General features: G+C 37.8%; 1 protein-coding gene and 1 non-coding gene across 2 annotated transcripts in view; both read right to left on the reverse strand.

The window, feature by feature from the left end:
- Nucleotides 1-20530, reverse strand: part of MID1 (midline 1) — a 331494-nt gene that overhangs the window by 305681 nt on the left and 5283 nt on the right. The window lies entirely within an intron of this gene.
- Nucleotides 15559-15665, reverse strand: LOC142866023 (U6 spliceosomal RNA). Its single transcript, XR_012916096.1, has one exon. It is a non-coding gene; the product is annotated as a U6 spliceosomal RNA (small nuclear RNA).

The following is a 20530-nucleotide window of genomic DNA, read 5'->3' on the forward strand; positions in this document are numbered from 1 at the left end:
TAATGGGTCCTCAAAAATTGTTCTCTTTAGGAGAATTGTATTGAGTTTGGGCAAAGTGATCAATTATTGAGTAGCATGCAGAGTGTAATGAGGAACAAACTCTTTAGAGTTTGGAGAAAACTTAGACTTCTAATTGTGCACATAAGCCATGGCATGAGGATAGCAGAAAAACTCTTATGATAATATAAAGCCAGAATCAAATCCCTTAGTTTATTTTATAAAAATATCATGATTGTAAACTGTCATTACAAAAAAATTCATTACTGAGTTAATCAATATGTGGTTCTAGTGAGATATTGCAAAAATCATGACAATTTAACATATTTCCAGAACTTCCAGGAGGAAGTTGAACAAGGTTAAGATACCAAATAGGCTGAACTCAATATAGCCTTGAGGGAGGTGCAGGGATATTAACATGTGGTACATACTCACATCCACCATGTGGAAGACAAATAGGTGCTTTTCCTATATCCTCACACTATAAAGCAAGGCCACTATTTTAATGCCTGTATTTCCCAAGGGAGAAATTTCCCAAAGGAGATCTAAAGAAATAAAAAAGCTTACTAAAGGCCAGGCTTATTGGAAGTGGCTGAGGTGGGATTTAAATTCACTTCTGGCTCTAGAAATCTTTTTTATTTCCTAGTCTTTTTGATTAACCATACACAACAGTTCTGTAATTATACTGCCCTTCAGACCACCATGAGGTCTGTGGTAGGTGCCTTTAAGATGGCCCCAAATGGTTCCTGCCTCTCTGGTATTTATAACCTTGTATTTTCCTCCCCTTAAGTAACTTGCTTCTAACTAATAGAATATGGCAACACTGAGGGGAAGTCACTTCCATGATTGGTCAAAAAAGATTGTGACACCCATCTTACTAGCAGACTGTCTCCTTAGCTGGCTTTAATGAAGCAAGATGGCATGTTAGCGAGGAATGGCACAGAACACATGGCAAGGAACTGAGGGTGGCCTCTGGGCAACAGCTGGCAATGAAATAGAGCCCTCAGCCCAACAGCCCTCAATGAACTGAGTTCTGGTAACAATCACCCAAGTGAGCTTGGAAGCACATTCTTCCCAAGTCGAGCCTCCAGATGAGATCCCGGGTTCAATGGACACTTTGATCACAGCCTAGTGAGACTCTGAGCAGAAGACACAGCTAAGCTGTGCCCAGATTCCTGATCCACAAAATCTGTGAGATAATAAATGTGTGTTAAATCTCTAAGTTCCCAATTAATTTGTTATGCAGCAATAGAAAACTAATACAAGGGCCTCACAGAAAGACCAAATAAAGCCAGTCAGCTAGCCACATGTGGCCACCAGTGTGAGTGAGCCCCATGGAAGATAATGATGCTAGTTTTCAGATTGACAGATATACCAACTCTTCCCCTATGTCAAATTCAGAAAATAGGCTAAAAGCAGTACAGGTGAATACATTGCCCCTGAGCCTAATATACCTTTGCTTAACTTTTGTATCGTATGCATAAAACAGACAGGGTTCAATTACTGGGCTGAAAAATAGTTAGCTAATACATAGATACAATAAATTGATATAAATGAACAAAGAGCAAGTACATACTGAGTGACAGGAGTTTTAGAAATTACTTAATTTAGCCAGGCTGGAGTTAGAGAGAATTCCAACCTAAGTTGAGATTTAAAACTGGGAGATGACTGAGTTATCCCCTTAGAAACCATTTGATACCCTGGCTGGTTGGGGCAGCTCTGTTTGGCTTAGCTACGCCATTAGGAACAGTTCTTTCGGTTAGAAAGTTTCCATCTTTTATAGTGCTTTTAATTGTTAATGAATGAATACTCAAGACTTAGATTCAAAAATATTTCTGGTCCAATTACATTTAGTAGTATAAGAAATAATGTTATTTCCCTTGGCTTTAAAAATTAATTAAAGCCCATTTGGAATTTAAAAAATCACTCCTATTTGTGTGGTTTTGTTTCTTTCTTCATTTACTGATTGACCTCTATGTTCAATATCAGTTTTATTATATAAATATCAGAAGTAAAGACAAGTGAGGATATATGTTTGACGATTTCCATACTAATAGAAATCACAGCTCTAAACTTTATTAACAAAATACAGAGATTTGTAACTTTCTGTTTAGAGGTCAAAACGTATTCATTATGCTAAGGTAAGTTCCCATCAGCCCTTAAAACACAGTATTTATGACTTAAAACACAGCCTTTGGAGTTAAGTATCCTTGAGTTTGGGAATTCTGGTCAAATCACTTACTAACCACGTAGCCTTAACCTTACCGACACTCAGTTTTATAATCTATAAGTGAAAATAAATATAAAGCCCTTGAGATGGAAATTTACACATAAATTAAATGATATAATTAAGTAAAATGTTTCTATTATGCTTTGAACATTATAAGTAGCTATTACTATATTTTTAAGATTTTTGTATTGTCTTTGGTTTTCTGCAGTTTGAATATGATATGGATAGGTGTGGACTTTGGTATTTATCCTGCTTTGTGCTCTCTGAACTCTCTGAACTTCCTGGATTTGTGGTTTGGTTCCTGTCATTCATTTTGGAAAATTCTCAGCCATTATTACTTCAAATATCTTTCCTACTCCTTTCCCTCTTTATTCTTCTTCTAGTATTCCCATTATGTGTGTGTTATATTTTTTGTATTTGTAATTGTCTCAAAGTTCTTGGATATTCTGTTCCTTTTTCTTCATTCTTTTTTTCTGTTTACACTTCAGTTTGGGAAGTTTTTATTGGCATATCTTTCAGCTCACTGATTTTTTTCTTTGGCCAGGTAGAATTTGCTGATGAGCTCATCAAAGGCATTCTTCACTTCTGTTACAATATTTTTGGTTTCCAGCATTTCCTTTTGATTCTTTCTTAGAGTTTTCATTTCTCCATTTATATTACCCATCTGTTCTTGCACACTGTCCACTTTTTACATCAAAGCCTGTAGTGTATTTATCACGGTTATTTTAAAAAGTGATAATTTCAAAATCTTTACTGTATCTGAGTCTGGTTCTGATGCTTGTTTTATCTGTTTAGATTGTGTTTTTTCCTGCCTTTTAGAATGACTTGTAATTTTTTGTTGAAAGCCAGGATTGATGTATTTGGTAATACGAAGTGAGGTAAATGGATATGCCTTTGGTGTGAAGTTTTATGTTGATCTGGCCAGGAGTTATGCTGTATTTACTGTTTGCTGTAGCTGTAGGTGTCAGAGGCTTCAGTTTCCTATCCTTGTCCCCCTTCACCCATTGTTATCTTTATGTTCCCCTAGAAACTCCTTCTTAAATAGAGTTTGAGCATCACAGTTATTTTACTTGTAATCCACTGTCATTACACAGGAGCCCTAGTGATGTGGCGATAGAGTGTGGGGGAAGGGGAAGGATTCTATAATTCCATTCCATGATTAGGTCTTAATCTTTTATTGTGCCTGTGTCCCTGGACTGTGACTTTCACAAGTGCTTCTCAGCTTTTATTTTTCCCCTTAGACAGGAAGGCTAGAGAGGGCTGGAATTGGGTAATTTCCCTTTTCTGTAGTCAGATAAGGCTCTGGTAAATTCTTTTCCCTTGCTGCTTGGATTTTTCTGTTGAACAATGCTCTGGGATTATTTCAAAATGTCCCCCCCCCCCCAATTTATTTCAAAATTGTTACTTTTATATTTCAAAATGGTTACTTTTCTCCTTGCCCTGACCAAGTACTAGGTGCATTTTTTCTGATCCTTACCTTGAGAACCTAGTGAGGATTCCAGAGAGAAAACCTATGAAAATGTTGGGGCTCCACTGAAACTGGGCCCTCTGTAGTTTTTAACTCTCAAGTTAGTCCACACTCAGCCACCAGCAATGCATTGAAGTTAAATTTTAAGTGCTCCTATTGGCCCTTGGGTTCAGCGACTTCTGCTTCAGGGAAACTAATCTATATTCTCTGGATTAGCCTGCCTATCCAGTTTTTGGGGTGGCAGTTTGTCCTATGACCTCAATTCTCTGATGGATCTAAGACAAGCCATTGGTTTTCAGTTTGTTCTGCTTTTTTCTTGTTGAGAGGGCAGGAGTGATGACTGCTGAGCTCTTCACATGTTGGAATGAAAACCAGATGTTTCTGATTGTTACTATATTTTAAATTTATGGACAAGTTACACTCTTCTCAACCAGAGAGATCTATAAATCTAGACATCTAGAGTTCCAATTGTCTAAATGTGTTTCTATCATGGCACTTGAGTTTCTCACATTATCAATCAGCTCTTATTATGTGAAACAAATCAGAAATAGACAAACAACTGCTCCTTTCTGGTAAATACAAATGTTACTGCAGTTCCTTTGAAGAAATTTAACTAGCAATTAATGACCTGAAATAGGAAAGAAAAATTCACTCAAATCTGAATTTCCCTATTCAGAATTGAAAGAAACATTTAATGAGAATACTCATTTAAAAAACTAAGTTCTGGAAACTTAAATAAAGACAGTGACAAATGGCATGTTGGTTTTCTGTTGCTGAATAACAAATTACAACAAATTCAGTGAATTAAAATAACACTTTTTTTTTTTTACCATATGCTAGGTACAAGACAAAGATACAGTTCTTGTGTTTATTAAGTAGCCAAGTCCAGAGGAGGAGAGAAGTGTCCATTGATAGTGATTCTGATGCACAGGATGCATGAAGGTGAGTGGTGAGAGATGTGGCCAGGAAGGTAGACAAGGACTAGATCAAGAAGGAGAGACTTTCCAGGCATATTGGACTTTGGAACCATAAGAATCAGACTAGGACTGAGTCATGGTGAAATTCCTAAAAAGGGGTAGTGAAATAAAGAAAATATAGGCAATTTAATATTTTTTCATAAAGCTAAATTTATTTAATATAAAGGTTGCCTTTTCTTCTAAGATTATATCTTGCCTATATTTTTTTGATGGTAAAATGTCTATTATTTTGATAGTTTGTATGTACAAAGATTTCTTTGATTATGCCATTAATGGCTACTTTAAAGTTGGCAACCCATGTTAATCTTCTGCCATTAAAAAAATCATATTGATCCCTGAAATTCAAGGATCTGGGAAGCGATACTATAGGAAATGTCAGGAAAAAGCAATATAAAATATCACTGAAATGTCAAGTACAGTAATGGTTAAAGTGCTGAGTGGATTTAGCCATGAGGAGGTTATAGGGACATTATTTGGGGGTAGTTTTGGCAGTGTGATGGGGGTGGGAGGCAGACTATGTGGGGATGGACAATTTCATTTATCTTCAGGCAGCAAAGCTTGCGTGGCCACATAGAAAAAAAATATATATATATGGGCTCATTACATACATGTGCTTACTTTTTGCTGGTTGTTAAGCTGCCATATCTTTAAGACAGCTGGGAAAAGAGGGGTGACAAAGAAACTATGTAATTTAAGCCATAGCTCTTAATCAAAAAGATTGACAGACTCCAAAAATACCGACTCAACCTGATGAAAACTCATTTATCAACTTCTCTCCCCCCCCCCCCAACATCCTCGTACATCAGAACCTAGATAAACATTGGCATCCTAAAAATCTTCTCTCTGAGCATCTCTATGAGGGATCAAAGTCATGTTCAGGGACACATGTCTCCAGCAGCATTTGAGTAATTCCAGTCCTTGCTCTGCCTGGCCCAGATTGGGGAAGACACCTGAGACTGTATGTTATGTCCTTTCAGAGAGCATTTGACATGGAACACTGTTCTCCCAGCTGCAGTCTGACTTGCCCTGGGAGAAGTTGGGTGAGAAGCATGTCCAAGTCTCCGTTGAACCAATATGGAGAGTTAATCACAAGCCAGGTCACTTTGAATTGAACGTTCATCTATGACAAAACTGGCACGCCCCCGCATGTTTCCCTTCAGACTGTACGATTTCGGTATGAAGGTTGTCTTTATAACCCGAAGGCCCGGAAACATTTTAAAACTCGAATTCGCCTATTCCTGGAGACCAGTGCTGAGCCTACTGGGATAACATCAATCTGCAGGTTTTCCCTAGCACTGGAGACATATTTCATCCTATAATTGGAAAATAGATTTGATTTATATTCCATTGTGTCAGAACCTCCACTCAGGTCTCTTGGTGGAGAGGTCTGGGTAGCAGGGAAATAAATGGTCTAGTTTTAAAAAAAGACACTCCATAGACACTTATGGAGAAACTGCAAAAATGGAGCCTGATTGATGTTTATAAAAGAATTCTGATGTCTGTGTGTAAATTCTGGAGTTAGATTGAGGGATGTGAGGCATTGAGAGCCCAGACACAAAAACAGAACAACGACTGGCTTCCCATCCTGGAACTAGCATTTGCCAAGTCCTGCCTGCCTCATGACAGGTGCTTGATATAGGAGTTTATTGCATCCTCTCAACGTCCCTGCAATGGGGATTATGATTTGTATTTTTCTGAAGAAGAGTAAAGAAAATCCGGAAAGATGGGTAACTTGGCTCAGGTCACATAGCTGGAATATGCTTGAGTGATGATTTGAACCTGAACCCAGTCTGTCTCGCTTTGAGATCACATTTTTTTCTGTGCTCCACAAGAAACACTTGCTCACTCGGTTGCTCTCTCTTAAAAGATGCCTGCTGTCCTATGGGCTGAGTTTGTAAAGTGCGATCAATGCCTCTGCCAGAAGTATGGAGTATACAAGCAGAACAACCCAAGACACATGCTATTGATTCAGGCAGTGACACTTAGAACATTTTCCTATGGAGTTTATGCTACGAACTGTTAGCATTATTTTCCTTATTTTTCTCAGGGAATGCCTGGAAACCAAGATAATCACTCATTGGAGCTACATTAGGAAACCCAAGTGACAATGGGAGACTGTCTAAGCCTAGAAAGTCTGGGCAATTACCCCTGTAGTGCAGAGGTTGGCAAACCTTTTCTATAAAGGGTCAAATAGTCAGTGTTTTAGGCATCATGAGCCAGAAGATCTGTTGCAATTACTCAACTCTGCTGTTGTAGCTCAAGAGCTGTCATGAATAATAAATAATACATAAATAAATGAGTGTGGCTGTATTCCAATAAAATATTATTTAGGGACACTGAAGTTTGAATTTCATATAATTTTCATTTGTCACAAAATATTATTTCTTCTTTTGAATTTTTTCAAATTGAAAATATAAAAACCATTCTTAGCTTGTGGGCCATACAGAAGCAGGCGGCAACCTGGATTTAGCCCACAAAGCCATAGTTTGCCAATCCTTGCTGTAGAGGATCATTTTTTCCCCCTGTATGTTCAATGGTTTACTCTCAGAAAGTTTACAAAAGTAGAAGAGAAGAATTTGTTGATGATTATTGAAAACTAATGAGTAAAATTTGACATTTTAATCATATTAATATGACTTTTTGGCTCACAATAAACAAAATTCTTTCTGTCTAAAAAAACTTCATTGAAATTTTTATTGAAATGATTATAGATTGATATGCAGCTGTAATAATACAAAGACACCCCTTGCACCTTTTCCTCCTATGATAACATTTTGCAAAACTATAGTACAATATCACAACCAGGATATTGACAGTGATACAATCTACTGATTTTATTCAGATTTTTCCAGTTTTACTTATACTGGGGTGTGTGTGTGTGTGTGTGTGTGTGTGTGTGTGTGTATTTAGTTCTATCACTGCAATGATCTTTTGTGTTGCCCATTTATAATTATATCCACCTCCCCCCTTTCCCCCATCCCTAGCCCCTGGCAACCATTAATCTGTTCTTTCTTTCTTTCTTTCTTTCTTTCTTTCTTTCTTTCTTTCTTTCTTTCTTTCTTTCTTTCTTTCTTTCTTTCTTTCTTTCTTTCTTCTTTCTTTCTTTCTTTCTTTCTTTCTTTCTTTCTTTCTTTCTTTCTTTCTTTCTTTCTTTCTTTCTTTCTCTCTCTCTCTCTCTCTCTCTCTCTCTCTCTTTCTTTCTTTCTTTCTTTCTTTCTTTCTTTCTTTCTCTCTCTCTCTCTCTCTCTCTCTCTCTCTCTCTCTCTCTCTCTCTCTCTCTCTCTCTCTCTCTTTCTTTCTTTTTTTGAGACAGAGTCTTGCTCAGGTTCCAAGGCTAGAGTGCCATGGCATCAGCCTAGCTCTCAGCAACCTCAAACTCCTGGGCTCAAGCGATCCTCCTGCCTCAGCCTCCTGAGTAGCTGGGACTACAGGCATGTGCCACCCTACCTGGCTAATTTTTTCTCTATATTTTTAGTTGTCTGGCTAATTTCTTTCTATTTTTAGTAGAGACAGGGTCTTGCTCTTGCTCAGGCTGGTCTTGAACTCCTGACCTCAAGCGATCCTCCCACCTCAGCCTCCCAGAGTGCTAGGATTATAGGTGTGAGCCACCACGCCTGGCCTAATCTGTTCTTCATTTCTAAAATTTTGTCATTTCAAGAGTGTTATACAAATGGAATTATACAGTATGTAACCTTTTGGCATTGCCTTTTCACTCAGAATAATTCTCTAGAGATTCATCCAGGTTTTATCAATAGTTCATTCCTTTTTATTGCTGCATAGTATTCCACGGTAAAGATATATCATAGTTTGTTTAACCCTTCACTTCTTGAAGGACAGTTGGGTTATTTCTATGTTCAGGGTAACATGAATAAAGCTTCTATGAATATTTATGTGCAGGTTTTTGTGTGAACATTTTATTTCTCTGGGATAAATGCCCAGGAGTCCAATTTCTAGTCTATATGGTAATTGCATACTTATTTCCTTTTGAATATTCCCTTTGCACATATCTTAAAATAACCTTTTTAAACATTACCACAAAATTCCCTGTAACAAATGACACCATGGTAAAAGTCCTTCAAAAATTCCCTGCCATCTTGCATTCTCATTTTATAGACCCAGGAACTCTATACTGGAAAACTTAACTGACCTGAAAGGGTCAGTCATAAGTCACAGAATGGTCAGTGCCAGCTGAGCCAGTACAAGAAATCACATCTTCCATCTCTCCCTTTAATGCTTTCATCCCACTGGCTGCACCACTGAAATTATAGACCGAAGCAGCCAACAATATAGAAAAGAAAGAAAATGGCTGTTAAAGATATTGTGAGCTCAAATCCAATGGTCTGTCCTTAACACAGCCTTCCTCAATAAAGTCCTGTGCAGATTCTTCACTCAAAGCTGGAAACTACCTCAGAGCATTGGGCAAGTGATCAGGGACAGCAAAGTGTAAATACGCAAACTACATTTCATAATCCTCCAGAGTGTGCATGGGAACTGGAAACTCTAATGCTCTGTGACCACAGCAAACAAATGCTTTTCATCAGGCCGTCAGGGGTTACTGCATCTGTGTGCGTTAACACAAGTTGACTATACTGATTAGAGAGAGTTGAACTAGTATTGATAAATTACAATTCCTCAGATTTAAAGCCTTACCCAACAAGTTTCCTGAATGGTCCAAAAAATTTATTTCATTTCTACATTAGACTGGGCAATTGGTTTTTTTCACTTCCACTGGCCATGACCAAGAAATGTAGGAATCCTACCATCTTTCACACTCTCCTCAGAATCTAGGAAGCATTACAGCAGTCTGTTCATATCTTAAACTAGTGCTGCAAAGTGGGATCCGCAGACTAGCGCAATTTGCATTACCTGCAAACTTATTAGACATGTAAACTCTCAGGCCCCATCCCCAGATTGGTTGAAAGAATTTCTGTGGCTGAGGCTCAGCAATCTGCTTCTTCCTAGCTCTCACCTGTAGATTCTGAAGCTCACTAAGGTCTCAGTACTGTTTTCAACCACTTCAGAACTATTTCAAGTAGACAACAGAAACATAAGTGATAGCTTCCAAATAAATAACAACAACAACAATAATAATAGAAGCCCAACCAACAAAGTCATTTCAATTCTTTTCTGTTAATTATACAATCTTTATGAGGCCAATATGATATAAACATCAACTAGACTTGTTATTTATTTTTGACTTTCAACAGATTGTAGCTTTCTTCACACATGCGTGATTTAAGTTATGTTTCTAATGAAAATGTTCAGTTTGTGCTTCTACTTAGCACCTCTTCAAAATTCTTTATCAAACTGTAATTTCCTTGAGGGCAGGAAATGTGTGTCTCCATAGCCTAATAAATAGGTGTCTAATAAATGGTTGTTGAACAAATGAATGGATTGTGTTTTATATTTATAGTTGCTTTGTCCTCCACTATATAGCACACTTTTAGGTTGGAAAAGATGTGGGTTTTGTTCATATTGGATTCTTGAAAATTTTCTCACTATCCCTAAGTATCCAGCAAACTTCCCTGAATAGAAGAGGTTCACAAAAGTTGTTGAATGTACAATCACCACCAACTAAATTGCACCTGTGGTGCTACTGCATAGACTCCAAATAATTTTACTATGGACATTATTTCCATATGCATGAGGGAAAAACTAATTCAGTATGTGCCATTTCGAATATTGTTTAACAAACATAATTACCTACAAAATGGAAGTCAGGAGCATGTTTGGGGAGATTTGTGGATGAACAAAGGTACCTGTGACAGATGTGCTTTTTTTTCTTTTAAAAGGATTCCTTGTGAAACAATGAAAGAGCAAGGAGGCAATGGATACCCAGCCAGGGAGCTGGTGGGCCCCAGCTTCTACCGCAATTTTTCTAGTTAAGAAATCAAATTACACAGTCTCATTAGATGATCCAAATTCCAGCATTAAGGCAGGGACATCTCAAGCCCTTTGATGTTAAACTTTTAGGTTTATCTGCCTTGTCAGTTATTCTGTAAGATTGAGAATAGCTGACACTTCCGCAGCAAGGTATTACAACAAATAAACACCTTTGAAGGATCAGATATGTGTGAGGGAAAAACACAACATCTGTTCTCAAGAATCTAAGCTAACTTAGCAAAAAAGATCTATGCTTTTTAATTTTCATATATCCCGTCTAGAGGATGGGAAATGCTAAGTGTTTTCCTCAGTGGTATTTGTTATAAAACATTACAGAAAGACACAAGTTTTATAATCTATTGTTCAGTAGAACAAGCAAGTAAATCATTTATCTATGCTTTGGAATGTAAGAGGAGGACAAGGTGAAATTAGATATGTCTATGATAAGTAGATTTTAGCAATGAATTACTTTGGAAAACTTCTATAGTCAACCTTAGGATCACTTCAACATGGTTTTCTTTTCCATCAAAGAACACTTCCTTGAGAGTGACAGGAAGAGGAAATGGCTATGGATACTAATTTCTTTCATTCCATATTGCTGTCATTTCTGTATATTTATAGAAATAGGATTTTTTTGTTGACTAGGGTTTTTGCCCTGTTGAAGTATGTCTTCAGGACATGTATATTTCTAAAATGACTAACACCAGACTGGGATAAAACATCATCTTCTAAACAAATTTTAACTTTGTGTTTAATTTGTTCAAGCATTTTACAGAGAATTTGTCTCCAGGCAAAACTCTTAAAAGTTACTTTTGAGTCAACATATGCTACAATGGTTGCCTGAAATCACTAAATAATTTAGTATGGTTAATTCAAATTCATTTGAGCAATATTTCACACACAAAGCTTCAGGCCCAGCTAGTCTCAGAAAGATTCTTTGATGGTATAAAGCTGTCAGTTGTGAATTAAATGGACAGGGTGATAGAAACTAAATGTCTAGCTTCAAGTCTGGCAGGTCATTGTTGCTATATGGTATCAATCCTTTTCATTAGCTATATTAACAAAGATATCTTAAGTCCTGTCTAAGTCCACAGGCCTCTGAAGGAAGTCTAAACAATTTGGAGTGATTGGGAGTAAAAGCAGTATTAACCAACAAATTCAAAAGCCTTTTGGTGGGCACCCCATCCCCCAGAGGTGGTATGTTTTGCATGATTTGTCCTTTAGACTGACAGTTCCATGGTTTACATGTTTATCAAATACTAGGCCATCACTCCCAAGGAGCTTGGAAGGGCAACATTAGCCAGCATTTATCAAGCGCTTCCTCTATGCAAAATAGTGTACATACTTCTAATTTATTCTTATGAAAGGACTCTTGGAGGTAGGTGGTAAAAGAAACCAAAGTCAGGAAGTTAAGTGTTAAGAGCAGGAAGTCCAGCTAGCAAGTGACATGGCAGAGAATCTAAGTCAGGTCTGTGTGATTCAAAAGTTTGTCCTCCTAACTTCTGTGCTGTTCTGCACATCCCTGTGGTGCACTAAATAGCTAGTGATGGTGGCCCTGGAAAGTGTGGGTTGTGAAAGCAAAGTGAGTTCTTTCCTACATCTTTCCTTAGCTGATATGGGAAGCAGCACATATATACATATATATGTTTTATTTGGTTTATTTATAGGGGAATAACTTGCATCATGTGTGAACATCTTTGTGTGTGTGTGTGTATGTGTGTGTGTGTGAGAGAGAGAGAGAGAGAGAGAGAGAGAGAGAGAGAGAGAGAGAGAGAGGATACTTACTCACATGCTTCTATTTGTGACTTAAGGAATACTATATTCTTAAACACTACATTGTAATTGTTAAATTTATTGCAATCAATGACTTTGAATTTCTCCATTGTATTCTTTTTCTCTCCCTAGTCACGAGGCAGTAGATGTTCTTTTATTTCCACCTCCCAATTGTTTCCTTTTGGTACACACTCTTTTCCTCCCTCCTATTTTCATAAATTTAGCATTCAGAATCCAGAGAGAGAAAGAAACAAGATGTTAAGTGGAATGAAATCATTACTTCCTAACGTTTCCACGTTTGTTCTTTCTGGTCTCTCAGAGTCTTTCAATTAGTCCTTGTCTTAATCTTCTGGCAAATTTCAGGAACTCTCACAATCTTCAAATTCTCATCTTCCAATATTCTTCCCTTGTGAATTCCCTGGAAACTTCCTGCCAACATGCAATCCTAGGACCTGAGTAAAAGCCATGTTTTATGGAATATGATCAGAGTATTCTTCCAGATGGCCTATTGTGTAACATTCTATAAGTTACCAGACCTAGTATGTATAAGCATGCCCCTCCAAAGCCTTTCTAATCACTGGACTAAAGAGAGCCATGGTACTATTCATTATATCTTATTCCAATCCTTTCTCAAATCTGGGATCATAATTGATGGGTTTTGTTTCTCCCATAGGTAGAGCCTTTCTTTCATGGTGCTCATGTTCTTGAGCAGTCCCATTGACTTCAAGCTCTTACTTAACAGAACAATAAGATAATATTGCCCACCAAGAGGTCCTGGAATATAGCCAGTCCATTGGAATTAAAGTGATGGTCCTTGCTGCCCTGAAGCTTATCTGTCCTGGACACATGCACAGCCTGGAGGACAAATAGATTGCCCAGCAGCTTGCCAGAGTGAGATAAATACGTATGGAAAGAAACAGTAAACCCTCACAGGGCAAACTAAACTAGGCAAATCCACACAGCTATGGTCAGTAGGCAAAAAACAGCAGTCTCATATTCATTCACTGGAGATGTGAAGTTTCTTTTGATCTAACGTGCTATCGTGAACCTGTCATTCATATGGCTTGGAAATACAAGCAATTCTGCCCCAGGCCAGGGAACCTTAGCTGTAATATCATCTTTGGAAAAGGTCAGAAAAGCAGAAAATATGATCTTTACAATTTTGTGTACCTAAAGGGCCAATTATCTATTAAGCAATCGTAAAGAGTGATCGTTTCAGGGAAACACTAAAAGAGTCTTTAAAAATAGTCAGTAGATTCCAGTGATTTACGTCATAAAGAAACAGACCATCTTAAGTAACACATGGGTAATAAAAGCAAGCAGATGTTTGCATTCTAACCAGGGCACTAATGGAGGTGCTACGGCACTGTATCAAATAAAGTAGTTTGCCATCTTCAGAATTGCCCACTGGAGTTTTAAATACAGCTGTCTAACTTTGAGTCAACAACTGGTAAGCTTTCCTTGACCACTCTGAGTATCATTCCTTGCTATAGGTAAGAATTCATAATTCACTGTTAACATGCTGTGTCGAATTTGTTTTCTGAAATGGGCCTTGAAATGTGTGATTGACTATAAGATGCAAACTTGCCATAAAAACAATTCCTTGGGTTGCTGAATCATAAACATAAGTCATTATGAGCAAAATCACAGTAAACCTAGATAAATAAGGCCAAATCCACAAGAGACTGGATTTGGAATTTCATGCGCAGGCTGTAAGCCTGGCAGTTACCAAGTCAAGTGCTGGGTACTCCAGTAAAGCTTGACGGTAGAAATGGGTTCAGATAGCTATACCTACTATAGCTTTTCTTTCCTTTTCCCCTGCAGAAATTCAAAGCATTTTATAAATATTAAGCCACGTACTGCTGGTTCAATAAATGACTCCTGGGAGTATGGAAGACATTTGGGGGATTAACTCTTTAGGCTACCAAGCAATTGTTTACTGTCCAAGAATAATCATTTATTAAGTCAGGAAGAGACAACCTTCTCTGGAGCATCTTACAGCTTAGAAGCCCTGGACTCTTGTCACTCAAGCCTTTTTGAGTTAGGAACATTTAAAAAGAAAACTGTATTTGCACTACTATTGCAGAATATGACTAATCACAAATATTAAACCAGCTATATCATCTTTAGGGGTCAGTTTCACTGGGAAGGACCCCAGCAGGACATTATTACAAACCGACTCTTAGAGATCCATTCCTTGGCTGGCTGTTTTGGATGTGGGCTAACGGTACCCCCTTCACCTTATTCTTGCTTTCTTCTAATTGCCCACTTCCATTTGTGTGCTGTCTACTTCTCCTTTCATCAAGATACCTAGAGAACAATGTTTTTTTAGCCATCCACCAACTCAAGCCACAATGCCCATTTTGGTCTCATTTCTTGTTTCTTAATGTTATCTTTTAATTTCTTACTTTATTTTCCTTTTTTGCTCATTTCTTTAACTTTGCAAGCATTTTCCCCAAAGTATCTTTTCAGTCTTTCTTTTGTTCTCTCTCTCTCCCTCCCTCCTTTTCTCCCCTCCTTCTCTTTCTATCTCCAGTATTTTCTGGCAAGTTGTGGCTTGCATCTTCTTTTCTTGATCTCTTAGTCCTGCACCTGTTTTTTTTTTTTTCCCCCTGGGCTTTTGTTTATATATGGAGAGTGGGCTTGGCTGGAGAGTGGAGTAGTTTTTTGTTGCTTTGGGATCTCCCTTCCTCTAACGCCTCCTGCTTTTCTTTTCTTTCCTTTTTTCTTTTTTTCCCCTGACCTCTTTGATCTTCCATTTATCTTCTAAGTCATTATATTCAATCTTAAAAAATTTTGACATTTTCTTTTCTTATATCTTTCTTCTGACTTCGAAAAAAGTCAGTAAACAATAGCTAAAGCTTGCCCTCCTTAAAATAAACTTTCAAATGGGCACACACATTAATATATATATATATATATATATATATATTATATGCCTAGAAATGTACATAGATACATATAATTTGCTTTATCATTGATAATGACTTTAGTAGATAAAACAAGAATTGAATTATTAATACCAATACGTGGACATAATCTATTAGAACTACAAAAACCCTAAAATAATCTTGGAAGCATCAATACAGATTAATTTTTGATAACAATAAATATATTTTAGAATATAACAATATACTAATTTCCTTGGAATCATTAGTATTATGTATAGAAATATAAAGTTTTTTAAAATTTAATATAAAAATTTTTTAAAAATATATTTTAAAATAGAAAAAAATATGGAACACTTCACAAATTTGCATGTCATCCTTGTGCAGGGGCCATGCTAATCTTCTCTGTACAATTCCAATTTTAGTAAATGTGCTGCCAAAGCAAGCACTGAAATCTAAAGTTAACTCTGAAATTTCTGATCAATAGCAATAAACTGTATACCCCCCACACCCTATTATTTTCCTCACAGAAGGCAGGCCATTTATAAATAAACTTTTATATAATCTAAAACTCATATATTGACTTATGCTACCAAAACACAGCCTTGAGTAAGCAGAGAAACAAATAAATCAAATAAATAAGTATATATAAAATAGGTTATTTTAAAGATAACAAGGGCCAGATTTTATTAACTAATTTATGACCTATAGTCTGCTGGCAGAGGCCTTACTCTTCCCCAATTTCAGTCTTTTCTGAGCAGGATGAACAGACCAGAAGGCTTGATGGTGTGCAAAGCTCACATCTTTATCTCTGCAAGAGCTTTATTTGGGGGTCTGGAAACAGAAGTTTTCACCATTTTTCATTGATTATAATGTTTGATGTGTTTTCTTTGCTGCAACCTTCACTCTGGATCATTCTGCCAGGTTCCTTCATTATCTTCAATCTACTGGCAAATGATTTATTGGCAGGTAACTACATTCATGGACAAAGTGAACTCATTCTCTAGCTTGATACTGTCTAGTTCTGGCTTCCTTCTATTGCATTGTGACTCCTAAAACATCCAGGCTTGGAGCAACTACTATTGCACATGCTAATTGGAAGTTTCTATGGAATGCTCCTGCTTTGAGCTCAGCAAAGCCACAGCCAAGTGGGACTTTATAAAGTGAGAACAGCAGTCTCTTTGGGAGATACAATTCAGATTTAAAATTGACTTTTTAAACTGCCCTTATGTCTTGAAATGCATTTGCACCAAAATGGGCCATGTAGAGGAAAAATTATGAAGGCAGGGAAAAGTATAGAAAGAGGAAGGTCTTACACACCTAAGATTTCTATTTGAAATAACAGCTTTCACTCCACTTCCTTCCTCATGCTTCTCACACACCTAAATCCCAATTTAGATGTATACAAAAAACTCAAATACCCAGATCAAGAACCAAGCACAATCTAGTTGTCTGAACATTCAAACAAATGCTTTACAATCTTACGCCCAAATGTTACACAAGTGAAATGGCAAAATGGGATGCCCCCCACTGCTCCCACACATTTTTCTATATGAACATAAGAGTTTATTATGTGGAAAAAAATAACTGAATAGGGTCTTGATGAGAAATTTAATCTTCTTAATAATTCAGGGAAATATAAATGTGGTTTTACATACATACACCCAAACTGTAGGCATACAGTTCAGCTCTAAAATAAAGATACTTAAATAATGTGTGCTAAGAATAAAGGGAAAAAAATGGAACAAGGCAATGGGGTGAGAATTTTGGTAGTGACTTGGATCCTACAATACCAGAACACCTGCAGAGAGGGAAGCTAATACCTGGATTCCACAGAACTTAACCCTCTCTTCCCCCTCACCTGCCCATTCCAAGGTTTTCCTAACCCTATGGCTGCAGCTTTCACTGCCTAATGACTCCCTTTAATGAGAGAATATTTGGAAGCCAGAAGGAATTTGCTGAGGTCACCCAAGGGCAGTGGAATTACACATGCCATATAAAATGCTCTTGCTAAATCAATGCTAGAAAAACAGAATGGTAAAACCTTCACCCAAACCCTATTGGGAGTGTGAAGTTAATGGAGTGTGCTCATCTGTTAGTGCAAACTCTCGGGTTACACTTTCCTAAATCCTATAGTCCTCTTACAAGTGATAAGGGATCTCAGTTGAGAAAAGCAGTGTAGTTTGTTCGTATATGGGATCCCTTAATCCAGGTTGAGGGGAGGGAGTAAAAAGATTGGAATGAAATAGAAGGAATTCACTAGACAACTGAAGTTAATAGCTGCCCTGTACATTATCAACAAGGAGAAAACTTCACTCAGGTAAACTTACAGAGTGTTGAGATCTCAGCTGTCAAGACCCTCACCCACCACCCCACCCCTGTCCCCACCCCAGGAAGTTATTGAAAATAGCTGTTCTCCCTCCAGGCTCTGTTGCTGGGGAATTTGTAGAGTTATAATAGTAACTCATGCATAGGATATTTAACCATATATGAGGTGATTTTCATTTATGTAAACCTCATCTGCTTGTCCCAACAACTCTTAAGGTGTATGTTTATGATATAATTTTAAAGATGGGAGAGCTGAGGCTCAAAGAAACTTAGCATCACATAGCTAGTAAATGAATGAGCTTGTGCATTTTCTACTCTATCAGGCTACAAATGATTCCTCTCCTTTATTCCAAACCAAGTCAACTTCCATTGTTCCCTACACCACTGACTCTCTAGTTATATGAAGCAAATTTTGGGGAATCTGACTTGACAACTCCTGGTCCCTCACCATCTCCCATGTCCCATTAATCATCCACTCCTGTCAAGTTCACCTCTGAAATACAACTGGAATCCATCCACTTCTCTTCATCTCTACCACCATGATGTTACTAATGATACAAGTATATATTATCTTTGCTTTCCTAGGCTCCTGTTTGGTCCAACCACATTAGCTGTGATGGCCCTATGATCTGATCTATTTCCCAGGTTGCTGCCAATGTGGACTTTTCAAAAGACCAATGTCATCCCTTGTTGAAAATTCCCTCACAGAATCTACCCGTTTCTTACCCTTGCAAACACACTGCCTCACATCCTTTCCTTCTATCTCTCAGCTCAAACATCCTTTTCTTGGGGAAGCTTCCTCTGATTTCCCTCTGGATTGTATATTCTTCTAGTATAATCTCATGGAAACATAAACATCTACTTTACAGCTTTTATTCCAGGTACACCTTTACTCTTGTTTGTGTGATATTTCATCAATTTTTGTTTCCTACGTTTGACTACTTGAATGCAGGTTCCACTTTAGCCTTAGCATGTATGGTGATGCCTCATTCAGAACAAGCATTTGATAAATCTTATTGAATGAATGTAGAGCATCTCCTTTCTGTTTTTCTCTGCCTGCCATCTCTCCATCCTTTCCCTTCATCCTTATCCCATTCCTGTCCCATCCTTTCCAGGATCTTGTTCTCTTACTTAGTCTTACCTGGAAAGAAATCCATGCCAAAGCAGTAAATATGGCAACTACAGATGTTGTTCATACTCTATCACCCAGGCTGGAGTGCAGCCTCAACTCCTGGGCTCAAGTGGTCTTCCCATTTCAGCCTCCTGAGTAGGGACTACAGGCATGTACCACCACACCTGGCTAATTTTTAAAATTTTTGTAAAGATGGGGTCTCACTATGTTGTTCAGGCTGGTCTCAAACTTCTGGCCTTAACTGATCCTCCCAACTCCATGTAATCTGCTGGGCTTACAGTTGTGAATCACCTCACCCTGCCGGACTCTCTTCATCATAGCAGTTCTTATTATTGTCATTTCAGTTGAGTTATAGGCATTATTTAAAACAAGCGTTATCCGTTTAGAGAAGAGAAGTTGCAGACCTGGCAAAGCCACTCAAAAAAAGAGGAAAGAGGAAGGATTTCTCCCAGATGAGAAAGACAGATCATCTCAGGGTTTAGGTGATATTGGGAGAAAGTTGTCTGGACAGATACCCAGGAGACCTATGGAAACCACTAAGTGTGCTGAATCTTAATATATTTGTGGATGTATGTTCAAAGTGTTAAAGAATTAGTTTACTAGGCCGGGCGCGGTGGCTCACGCCTGTAATCCTAGCACTTTGGGAGGCCGAGGCGGGCGGATTGCTCAAGGTCAGGAGTTCAAAACCAGCCTGAGCAAGACCCCGTCTCTACCATAAAAATAGAAAGAAATTAATTGGCCAACTAATATATATATATATATATATATATATATATATATATATATATATATATAAATAAGCCGGGCATGGTGGCGAATGCCTGTAGTCCCAGCTACTCGGGAGGCTGAGGCAGGAGGATCCCTTGAGCCCAGGAGTTTGAGGTTGCTGTGAGCTAGGCTGACGCCACGGCACTCACTCTAGCCTAGGCAACAAAGCAAGACTCTGTCTCAAAAAAAAAAAAAAAAAAAAAAAAAAAAAAGAATTAGTTTACTGAGAGATGTAGTAACTTGGTGGACATTCCTCGGGAGTATGAATGGACAACTGCATTCTCTCACAGGACCATTTGAGGAAAGAATATAGTCTTGATTGTTACCTTCTGGTATAAACTCGGAGATCATAGAGAAGCTCTTTTTAAAGAAATGCTGCATTTTGGTACAATGTATGATGGCATGGTACAGAAAAGCACAGACATGATGATTCTCAGTTCAAAAGTTGAAACTTCTTAAGAAGTTTATCTCACTTATATTTTCCATTTATGTATGCTCAGGAGAAATATATGATTTTTAAATAATAGGGTAAGTCTAAAAGAGCTCTTTCAATAAATGTAGCATACAATATTAAAGTGCTAAGAGAACATTGTGTTATAGATTAATTGGAGGAATTTTTTTTTCTTTCTTAGTGTTGTATCTTACCAATACAGAGTATCTGAGATTCAGTGAAAATAAGCCAGAAGTAGATAGCAGCTTGATCTACATTTTGATAAAGCTGACCTGCTTCCTCATCACACAAACACCTTACGGCCCCACTTGCCTTAGCAATGAATGAATTCTTGCCAGGGCATGTCAGCCCATGGGACACATTCTCTCCAAGTCCTGGGAGCCACATCAGATTAAATGTCACATTCCACTGGGGTGGGTGTGATGGATTGGAGAGCCAGAGAAAGAGAGTGGGGTCCGAGGGTAACCTTAGGGGTATAATACCCTAAGAGAGGGTCATCTTCAAGACCCCTGGAAAACCATTGCTATGAACTAAAGCCAGGGAGACATTCTCCTTATTTTAAAAAGTGGCTTTTATTAGTAAATTTACTAGCCCAGTCCCTCTGCCATTGCTATTGGAAAGATTTCAAGCTTTTA

The sequence above is a fragment of the Microcebus murinus genome, chromosome X (assembly GCF_040939455.1).
Source record: "Microcebus murinus isolate Inina chromosome X, M.murinus_Inina_mat1.0, whole genome shotgun sequence".
In the NCBI taxonomy this organism is placed as follows: Eukaryota; Metazoa; Chordata; class Mammalia; order Primates; family Cheirogaleidae; genus Microcebus; species Microcebus murinus.